Source organism: Xenopus laevis, chromosome 9_10S (genome assembly GCF_017654675.1).
Source record: "Xenopus laevis strain J_2021 chromosome 9_10S, Xenopus_laevis_v10.1, whole genome shotgun sequence".
Lineage (NCBI taxonomy): Eukaryota > Metazoa > Chordata > Amphibia > Anura > Pipidae > Xenopus > Xenopus laevis.
In genome coordinates, this window is record NC_054388.1 from 95,220,867 (window position 1) to 95,232,961 (window position 12,095).

Here is a 12,095-nt window from a genome sequence, read left to right on the forward strand (position 1 = left end):
ATAGTAAAAACATGCAGGTTGAGACTGTTGCTCGATTAAATAATGGTACCAGTATGGTTGTAACGGAGGTAAGTAAGATGCTGGACAGTGTGGGGGGGGGCAGTAGATGTGATGTATTTGGATTTTGCCAAAGCGTTTGATACCGTGCCCCACAGACGACTGCTTTCTAAACTAAGTTCTGTTGGGCTTAATGAAGTTGTTAGCAGGTTGTTACTGGTACATTCTCTACTTGGAGTAAGGTTCTTAGTGGGGTCCCGCAGGGCTCGGTATTGGGTCCACTTTTATTTAACCTGTTTATTAATGACTTAGCGGAGGGTAAGTAATGTATCAGTGTTTGCGGATTACACAAAACTATCCAGCCCAATAAAATCCATCCAGGATGTGGCATCTTTGCAACAGGTTCTTGAGAAACTGGCAATCTGGGCAGCTAAGTGGCAAATGAGATTCAATGTTGATAAATGTAAAGTCATGCACCTGGGATGTAAAAATATCCAAGCCACTTATACCCTTAATGGGACTGCACTAGGCAAATCCATGATGGAAAAGGACCTTGGAGTCCTTGTAGATGATAAACTTGGCTGTAGCAAGCAATGCCAGTCAGCAGCATCAAGGGCAAATAAGGTCTTGAGCTGTATTAAAAGGGGCATAGAGTCATGGGAGGAGGGGGTCATTCTTCCACTTTATAGAGTACTGGTAAGGCATCAGGGTTATGCAAGATAGCTCATAGTGCAAGTTGATCCAGGGATTAGTCTGATCCATTTTGGAGTCAGGAAGGAATTTTTCCCCCTCGGAGGCAAATTGGAGAGGCTTCAGATGTTTTTTTTCCTTCCTCTGGATCAACTGGCAGTTAGGCAGGTTAATTATAGTTAAAAGGTTGAACTTGATGGACATGTGTCTTTTTTTCAACCTAACTTATTATGTTACTATCTTACTATGTTACATTGTGCATGTATTGCCTACTACCAATAAGCACTACTCTATAGAGTCAGTAACTGAAATTTAGGTTTTTAGAAAAATAATTAATTTATGTATTACTCTACTTTTTTCTTCTTTGCTAAATTAAATCTTCCTTCTTCTTTTTGCATCCTGTAACTACATCTGAAGTTTCCAGGGTTCTCTTGTATTCCCACTCACAACTTGTTCACTTGAACCTATAACCTATAATCTACGGCATAGGGTCTAGAACTTTCTCCACTTATAAAATATTCTTAACAAAATCCACAAATAATGGCTTAATGTAGTCTTCAGTCAATATGATTTGCCACCTAGTTGGCTTACTATCTAAATGATCTTCTATGAGATACTGATCACAAGGTTAATAATGTGGAGTGGACCCTTCTACAGACCACTAGGTTCCTTCCTGCATAAAGCTGGCCATAGATCCAAAAGTATAATCACACTAAACTATTCCGAAGGTTTTTTTTTTTTTTTTACAGTGAGAGCCGTGAAGATATGGACTTTTCTCCCTGAATCAGTCGTACAGGCTGATACATTAGATAGCTTTAAGAAGGGGTTGGATGGTGTTTAGCAAGTGAGGGAATACAGGGTTATGGGAGATAGCTCATAGTCCAAGTTGATCCAGGGACTGGTCCAATTGCCATCTTGGAGTCAGGAAGGAATTTTTTCCCCTTCTGAGGCAAATTGAGAGGCTTCAAATGGGTTTTTTTGCCTTTTTCTGGATCAACTGGCAGTTAGGCAGGTTAAATATAGACTTAAAAGATTGATGATGTGTGTCTTTTTTCAACCTAACTTTCTATGTTACTATGTTACAATTTTTGGACTGTCCCGACATTTTCGTACCATGAGGATTGGTCATTTAGTTGGTCAGACAGGTTAAAAGATTTATGTTGGCTACTGAAAAGAGCTCTGCATGCATTGCTTATGTGACAATATCAATGGGCGATTGTCACTACTATTTGTCGGCCATAACTTTTGTACGATTGCTTTTTGTTGATTCATGGGCAGAACATCGTATGATAAATTAATTTTCTGATTTATTTAATCTGAATGGTTAGTTGTAGATAAACAGACTGACACGAACGAGCATTTGTTGCTCAATGAATATAATCTGCACATCATTGGCCAGCCTTAGAGACTGAGACTGCATCTGCATACAGTATTCATACTCATCTAAATCCAATCCCCATAATACCATTAAACAAAGGTTGGGACATTGGGTTTTAGGTCTATAGATTATAGTAATTTCAGGAAGTTTGCCTTCTCCATATTGTCCTACCTTTCCATTTCTATTAAGAAAAACTAAAGCGATTGAGGCTCCCATGAGAAGCCATGTTCAGTCAATTTATGTGTAGGCAAAGGTGTTAAAGGGAACCGATTATGACATCAGAAAATGGTCTGCACCAGTCCTTATCCAACATTGGTTTGCTACAATACAGAGGCCAATAAACTACCAGCTGGGTCTGGAGATGCCAAGTTAGACATTATTTCAACCCTGCTAGGGAGGAAATTTTCAATGCTGTTCAATCCTGCCTGGTCTTTCTGTATAGTTAACGCTCTAGGAGTAAGTTGAATAAAAATATATGGAGGGCTGCAGTATGTAACAACTGTAGTTCTATGAAATATGTCAAGTTTCTATAGTTTAATACTAAACACTATTAGTTGATTATTGATCCAAATATAGTGATATAGTGTTATCTAATGTCTAGATTTTTCCAACTCCTTCGAAAGTTTCCATTAAATTCATCAAATGGCCTATTTAGCAGTCACTGTTAGTATATTATAATTGTGGTGCAGATCAAAATGTTGTTCTGTAAAGGGTTTGACGGCACCAGGGAAAGCTGTATCAATTACTGCACCTTACAGTTGATTTACTTTTGAAGACTCTTTCACTCTTGAATTGATAATTGAAGGTCATTTCTACCACAAGTCTAATATGTGTTCTCTGCTGAATTTTAACAGGTTGCAATCCCTGGAAAGTTTTCACACATGCTCCAAGGGGCCTGGCTATCAGTGTAAACCTTCCAAATGCTGAACTAAAATGGAACATCAGGTCTGGTTATAAAACACTCTTTGAATTAGTGGAATTCTCACTACAGGAAAATAGATTCTGCCCAGTTAATTTTAGATAAAATGCTTCTTATAAAATAAATGAAAATATTGCAACCTGCTACAGGTCATTAGTTACCCTTTTATTATAAATATGTGAAATAATGTTACAATGTACCTATGGCTGGGAATATTTTGTTTAGATAATGCCTTGCTTGATAACCCCTTCCTACATTAATTGTGTACTGAAATACTGTTATGCCAAAATATTACTTTAGAGTCAAAGCTCCATAAACAGGTTTAAAGGAGAACGAAAGCTAAATTAAAGAAGTAGATAGAAATGTTGTACATTATGTTTTCGGCTTCTGTATCTGCCCGACTTAACCACAGCCCTTTAGCAGTAAAGATCTGTGCCTCCAAAAATGCCCCAGTAGCTCCCCATTTTATTTTTTGTGATTCACTGCACATGCTCTGTGCTGCTGTCACTTACTGAGCTTAGGGACCCACTCACAATATACAGTACACATAGAATAGAAATGTCACAATATAAGGCTGATTAGTAATTAATACAGATAATTGCTACATGGCAGCACAGAAACCAGTGCAATTAGCAACTAATCAGCCCTGTAGCATCCGTTTAAAAACAGACCAAACTCATTTTCTGCTGGATAATTAGTGATTTAGTTTAATTTAGTTTAATTTAGCTTAGCTTCTCAACAGCTGCTCAGAGCCCACTGAGTATGTGAGTGTCACAGACACTTTCCAAGATGGTGACCCCCTGTGACAAGTTTGAAGTCCTGGGTCATTGCTGCTATTGAGAAACCCAACTTGTAGGCTGGTGCAATAAGTTCAGTATATAAAATATGGTATTTTTGCCATATTCATTTTAATAGTTTAGTTCTCCTTTAAGCACACTTTGTGTGAGGCAGATGGTGAAATTTGGGTTGCATGCTCATTTTCTGTTCAGACCCTTTTGCAAACTGAGGTAGGAGAGTGGATATAACTGCTGATGGAAATCTAAAGGGGGCTTATAAAGACATATATTATTTTTTCGGCATGTTGCGCCGAAAAAATTACACCCATAGACTTGTATGTTGGCGTGCATCAAAATAAAAAGATGAGCGTCAAAAATATTTTGCCGCACAACAAAAATTTTTTGACGCCCATCGGGGCAAATTCACTAAGATGCGAAGTTGCGCCAGGCGCAACTTCGCTGCACTTCACCACACTTCGCCGCACTTCGCCAGGCGTAGTTTCGCCAGGGCTCCGCAAATTCACTAAAATCCGAAGTTGCGCACAGGGGTAGCGTAAGGTTGCGAAGTTGCGCTAGCGTTGATTTGCTATATAAAGCGAAGTTACGCTAGCGAAGGCTAATTTATATACGACGCGAAATTCAAATTTCAATGGAGGAACACGTATCTGCACTACAAATGCCTAGAAAACCTTCAAATCAGCAAATAAAATTTTTATTTTGCCCTACACATGTGCCCACTGTCTAGGTAAGTTGACATGAGTCAGGAAATGTAGGGGGGAGGAAGGGGAGCCCCAAAAAATTTTCGATCTTTTTCAGCCTATCAGCCATCATGTAGAAAACACGCCAGCGTTTTTTGGAACTTAGAAAAAACTTTTTTTTAAACAATCCCTATCTATTCTATTGCGCTTCGCCAGGTCTGAGGTGGCGAAGTAAGTCTAGCGTAAAAGGTAGCGTTCAGTACACTGCGCAAGTTAGTGAATTTGCGTAGTTTCGTCGCTAGCGAAAATTCGCCTGGCGTAAGGTTGCGAAGTAACACTAGCAAAACTACGACAGCGTTCGTTAGTGAATTTGCGCAGTAGCGAAAATGCCAAACGCTAGCGAATTAACGCTAGCGTTCGGCGCTTCGCGGCTTAGTGAATTTGCCCCATCAACTTTAATGGGCGTTGGCGACATTTTGCCGGCGACAAATTTTTGGCAAAACTAAACGGGTCAAATTTGCCCATCCATAATAGGATTGCATAATGATATAAGTATGATTGTATATTGTGGTACTATACTGAAATCAATATGGATGTTCCCCATACTTCCCCCCTTTTTTTCTTTCTGTACCTTCTCCTCCAATATAAATAAACAAATAAAGAAAGAATTGATAGACCCAGTGTAGAACAGAGTTTTATGTTGGTAAATATTCTTGTTTGGTAAGTACCAACTTACCTCCAGCATTTGCTTTTGAATGTTAACATAATTTTCCTTACCTTCTTCATTTTTTATTTGAAATGTATACTGGTAGCTAACTTAATTGTCAGCATTCAAAAATAGACACTTGAGCAGAAAATAGAGTCATGCTGAGGCACGAAAGCAAGGTCAAACCGATTTACAGTATCCTTGCTAGAATGAAATCCTTGGCTCCAGTGTGGGCTTACGATATGGATTATGAATTGTTTAAAGCATATTGTATTTAGAGCATGCAAACTACATGCAATACTATATAATTCATGGAAATTGATTTCTCTTAATTGGCGATGGGCGCCAATATAAGTTTTGTGCAGGAGACAGTGAATCTACTGCCTTTGCTACTCTACTGTACTGCAAGGTATTTAAAAAGATAAATGATCAATGACCTCTGAACAGTTCTCTGTCCTCTACCTTTTCAGAAACTCTTTGCCATCAATGCAGTCCTTTATGTATCACAAAACAAAGAAAACACACATTTTAGACCACAAAAGCTGCTCTCAAAACCTAGAATTACATTGACCCTTAAAGATGGCAAAGACTTTGCCTAACTATTATCTTTTAGTGCACTCTCCTGACATACTGAGATTACCCACCATTTTTGGGTGCCTACTGTATATTAAATTGTAATCAAACGTTATATGGGCGAATATATTGTAGGTATAGTATAGTATAGGTTTCAAAACTGGAAACAAAATTTGTTTATTTGTTCATTAATAATTGAAGGTCATTCCAGCTATAAGTCTGCTGAATATTAACAGGTTGCAATCCCTGGAAAGTTCTTATACATGCTCCGAGGGGCTTAGATATCAGCATAAACCTTTCAAACACTATGAGAACTGAAATGAAACACCAGTTCTGATCGCCATATACTATATATTAAAGATGATAAGGTAATTGCGTCCATAGTTTTGATGAACTGTGAACTCATTTAGAGTTTAGATGTTTAAACTAAGATTAAACTATATTTCTGTAAAATTACGATTGCCTTGTCATTTATTAAATGATCCGAATACAAAAAGTACGAACCAAAGTAGCGTCCGGAAAAATCCAAAACCACAAAGTTTTCATAATCGAATGAAAGATTTTGACAATGAATGTTTTAATCTCCAGAAATCTTTAAAACCACAAACAAAAGGCTGATCTTTGAAAAAAAGGGAACTTCCATTGACTACAAGACCTCAACAGCTTTTAATTGCTGTACTTCTGTATTAGTAGACTTTATGGCTTTTTACACGTAATAAATCAAAAAAACTACATAAAATATTCGTTTTTTGACCGGCTGCATTACACATTGTTATGACATGGATTCTCTGAATCCCTAAAAATACCTTTTTTATAGGATTCTAGAACTGTATCTAAGAAATTCTATAGAAGTCCGTTTACAGGCCACTAAATCATTGGAACATCTTTGCTGAATTTCTCTGGGGTTTAGTAAATTTGGCCCAATGTCTTTTTTAAAAAGTTCAAAGGCAGATATTTATTCAGTGAGAGCTTTAGAAAAGACACAATGTCTAATAACAGGGCTTTTATTGAAATAAAAAGGGTCTTATACTGTCAAGCTAAAAGCTGCATGTGTCTTCTATGTGTGAAAACGGGTACAGTATGTAAAATTGCCCTGCATTCCAACAAACAACAATTTCTTTTCCTTCCCTTTTTATTATAGCTCTGTTCTGCACAATCCCTTGGCAGATATACTTTTCTTACATTACTGTAGATTGTCTTGTGCCCAGTATGCAGCACTAAGTTATTCCAATTAAAGCTTTTGTTTCCTCTGTATTTCAATGCATTATATCTTTCCCTAAACAGTCACAAAACCATGCGCATGTTTACCTGAATATAATATGCCTTTTTTATTTTAATACTGTAAGACCAACCAATTTATTCAAAGCAAGAATACTTGAATATTTCCTTTTTTGTTTTTGGGCAGAAGAGTTTAAAGAGTCTTTGCCATATTCAGTTCTTCTTAGTTTCTTTCTAGTTTATTCTTTAATTTGACAAGTAGCTCCCTGGAATGATAGTTAAGTGTATGGTCTTCAACTCAACTAAAGCATTGCCATCCTGTTTTTCAGTTGGGCCCTCAAGCAAGTGGTGAAGGAAGGGTGTTGTAACTCTAACTTGCAATTTCAGTAAAAAAAAATGTAGAATAATTTGGAGGGGCAAATGCATCAAGGGTCGAATATCGAGGGTTAATTAACCCTCGATATTCGACTGGGAATTAAAATCCTTCGACTTCGAATATCGAAGTCGAAGGATTTTGCGCAAACGATTAAATCCTTCGAAGTGAATGATTCGAAGGATTTTAATCCAACGATCGAAGGATTATCCTTCGACCAAAAAAAGTTAAGCAAGCCTATGGGGACCTTCCCCATAGGCTAATATTGACTTTGGTAGCTTTTAGGTGGCGAACTAGGGGGTCGAAGTTTTTTCTTAAAGAGACAGTACTTAGACTATCGAATGGTCGAATAGTTGAACGATTTTTAGTTTGAATCATTCGTTTCAAAGTCGAAGTAGTAGTCGAAGGTCGAAGTAGCCCATTCAATGGTCGAAGTAGCCAAAAAAACACTTAGAAATTCAACGTTTTTTTTCTTCTATTCCTTCACTAGAACTTAATGAATGGGCCCCTGGGTGTCAATACTTTTAAACAAAAGCTGATTTCTTTAAACAGTTTAAGAAACAAATGGTTCCTCACTGGTAGTGAAAGTATATCATCTGCTGTACTCTGATCAGTGCCTCACAATAAAATAAAAAAACCCACAATAAAAACCCATTTGAGGTGTATACAGAGGATAGAGAGGTTTAGTCATATCAGCAGTTCTCTATCCCCAGCATATAGCTCACTTAAAGGAGATCTAAAACTTAACTAAAGAAGTAGGCTAGAAATGTTTTACATTATGTTTCTCCTGTACCAGCCCATTGAAACCAGGATAACCCTGAATCTACCACCACCCTAGGCTGCGTTGATAAGCAAAGCAAACTTGTGCTGAAAGAATCACATGCAAACATCATCTAAATGTCAGAAATGTTGTAATCCACCAGAGGGTACCTGGCCTAATTGGACGAGTAAGGTGTGCAACTGTACAATAGTAAGACAGACCGGTCTATTAGAAAGGTTTCTTCCCCTTTTCAGAGGTACCATGCATGTCCAAATGCTTGAAAATATGTTGAAAAATGGGCATACTGCACTACAAGATCTGGGTATATAAGGCCAACCAGTATCTTTCAGACATACAGTAAACAATCTTACCTTTTAAGGCAGATTATCTCTTTAAAGAAAAAGAAAATCCAGATTTATTTAAGTTAATCATTAGTAGATAATTTGTTATGTAGTAAATTAGTCATTTTACATTGTAAATAGGTTTAACAAAAGACTTAGGTCCATCCTTAACTCTCTAAATTGAACCTGCTAATACTCCTGTAAATCTCTTAGAATCATTTGTAAGATGTAGCAGGATATAGATTGTCTCGAGTGCAAGCTAAAAAAGACTTGATACATCAGTCTTCACGTCCCAGGAAACCTGCCAATAAGATTCCCTCTCTTATGTTTCTCATTTGCAGCAAAAAATTCACCAGTGAAAAATCCACCGCGTCAGAATTGTTCAAAATTATTCAGACACCCATTGACTTTAACGCATTTGGACAAACTAAGCACGTTTATAAAAATTGTTGCGGGCATCGAAATCGACGCACATCAAAATAATTTTGGTGCCCACTGACTTCTATGCATTTTGCGAATTTTTCACTGTTTCGTGAATTTCGGGGGTAATAGGACAAATTCACCAATCACTATTATTGACCTCCTCATCTCTTATGTTAGAAAAATATGTGCAAAGATCTCTAGATCAGTTAAAAAGAGACTTATTAAATAAAATTAAAATGATGTGATGATAGCACTTTCATACAGTATATCTACAGGATGTATTCCTTCTTTTCCGCAACTTTAATTCTTTAAATCCCTTAACTTGATTCAGGGCTGTAAACAATATACAGTAATACAATATATATGTTTTCCAAGTAGTGAAACATTGATCTTGCTGGCTTATTGCTGCCTTTATTGAAGTACTTTCAATTCCATACGGAATGAGAAATTCACTTCTCTGTGCAAAGAGACTTTTTGGTAATAATATGATGTATGTTGTGTTTATACTCCCACAAATGTACTGTAGAAATAAGTAATGGTAAAAGCAAATATTACACTCTATATAAACCATAGAGGAGTCACTTTTTTCTTCCCTTTGCATAAAACATGGATCGATGCAGTCCATGAAGGTGAGTCATTTTTATTTACTAATTAAAGACATTTATTAAAAAGTAATTGATATTCCCATATCTAGAGTTCAAAATAACCCAGCAAAGGTTCTTAGTTAGGATACAAGTCGAAGTCAAGATCAGGAATCACAATTTAGAATAGAATAACACACCCAGGAACACAAAATAGTTGAACTTATAATCAGGCAATGAGTGCAGGGTTCTGGTCATCCTTTTATAGGTGAGTTTTCATGCCAAAAACGTGCATGATGATGTCACGCTCTGACGTTGTGCGTCAACGCTGCATGTTTTGATGCCGGTGTCATTATGCTGTATCCATTCTGATGCACTGGCGTCCGACGTCCACGTCGTTCCTCCCAGGCACCGCCATCTTGGAGAGGACGCCGATGAGTAAGGATGAGCTGGCGAGCACTTACAAGTTCATACCAGTGTTGGGTTGAGGTCAGGCCACTGTGCAGACCAGTCAGATCTTTCACTGTCATTTCAACAAACCAGTTGCATGTTACATATTTAAATCAAGTTGAAAAACAACAAGTCCATCAAGTTCATCCCCTCCAAATGAAACCCAGCATTTATAAAGACACACACATACTCACACCAACCCCTCCATACACTCAGAACTATATACCAATATCTATACTAATTGTAGATTTTAGTATCATAGTCACAGTATTGTATATTATTAGTGATGGGTGAATCTGACCCATTTTGGTTTGCCTAAAATTCATGGAATGCTGAAAATTTGCCAAAAATGCATTGAAGTCTATGGGCAATAATTTTTTTCACCCATTGGAGTCTATGGGGGTCATTTCTTAAGTTCGCGCAGCGCATAATTTTCGCAAATGGTTGTATTGTGCATGTTTTTTCCTGAACGCTAATATATTGCACTGCTCTACCCGTCTTTCCGGTTTTTGCGAATTCGCAGTGTGAATAAATTTTCGCAAATGGCGCGCAAATGAGATGGGAGTTTGCGCGAGCGCACCCAATGTGCGGGGTTGCTGTGCGCGAAAATAGCATTGACAGTAACTTAAATTCGCAGTTTGCAAAACTGTTTTGCAAATATTTTATCCGCCACCAAAGATTTGCAATTTGCAAATTGTGACATATTTAAAAAGCTCCTATAGACATTCGCATTGTGAAAAAAAATTCACAATTCTGTATGCACCCTCTTATTCAGCTTTATAAATATAACCACGCAAAATTAATAAATGACCCCCTATGAGCCTCATTTTGGGGTGAAACTCTGGAAAAATTTAGCTCATCACTAGATATTATGCTTGTCCAAGAAATCATCCATACCCCTTGTGATATGGTAAAAGGAAAATGCAGGTCAGTTCCCGGGGGTTAAGGGAGCTGGATGAAGTATATTGCAGTTAAGAAACTGCATTGTTACTCTTCTTGAGGGTATCCTGGGCTGGAATGGAAGAATGTATCTGGGAGGGCTTTCCATTCCACTCCAGACTGACCTGGGTGTGGTGTTATGTTAGCCACCTACCCATAAATGAGTCAGGTGTTTAATTTTAGTGCGTGAGGGGCTGAGGAACCTGCTGTGAACTCAAGCTGGGAGTGACACAGAGATACGCATACAGATTTGCCTGCTGAAACTACAAGCCTGAGGCCATTGTTTTGAACACCAGACACTGAAGAAACTGAGCTGAATCAGTAAGTGCTGGACTGTGATAAGTTTTATTTTATTTCAACATGCTGAAACCTTGTGTTTATGCTGTCTGTGTGAACGGTTTCAAATAAAATAGCCCAGGCTGAATTGGACTGAATTAAGGCTATGTGTGTTGATTCTGTGCTACAAAAAGTGCCACGGTCATGATTCCAGCTATCTGAAATCTCACACCCTCTAAAAAAACATTAACAGAATCAGCCATCACAACATCATCCAGCAGTTCTTTAAGAACTTATTTATTGTTCTGAATCAATTAAACTTTACTAAACTTTTGCCACTCAGAGCACAGAGTGGTCAGCAATGTCACTGTACGATGTATCTTTAAGGTTTGCTCTCAAGGGAGCAATAGCCATAGACCTCCTCCTCCACCAAATGTTATGCTCACCGCTATTCATTCAGGTAGCCATTCTCCAGACATCTACAAAGCCTTATGGAGTATGTCAGAATACTGGATTTTGAAGAGAGATTTATCATTCTAAAGAATGTATTTCTACTGCTGTCCAGTCCAGTGGTGGTGGTTAGAAATAAGTGGTCCAGCTAAGGATGTGTGAGTAAGAAACAGTCATCAGCAAATCTGTCCCATTTCACTTTGCAGAAAAATCGCAATCTCTTTGTGAAATGGTAAAAATTCATAAAAAATTGTTGACATCAAAATGGGCCTTTTTTCCCAGCAACTTTTTCCACTTTTCATTACTATGGGAGTAGTGATGGGTGAATTTGCGCCGTTTCGCTTTGCCGAAAAATGAGCAAATTTCAAACATATTTCATCAGCACTCCGATATAGTGAAAATTCTATTTCTTTGTGCAACAATAGAAGCAGCAACCCTTCCCTTTTAACCTTTGTTGGAATAACGCAAAAAAAAGGCCCACTGGCGCGGAAGTGATATGATTAATTTAATATCCAAGGAAGAAACTTTTTGGATTCATAAATTGAAA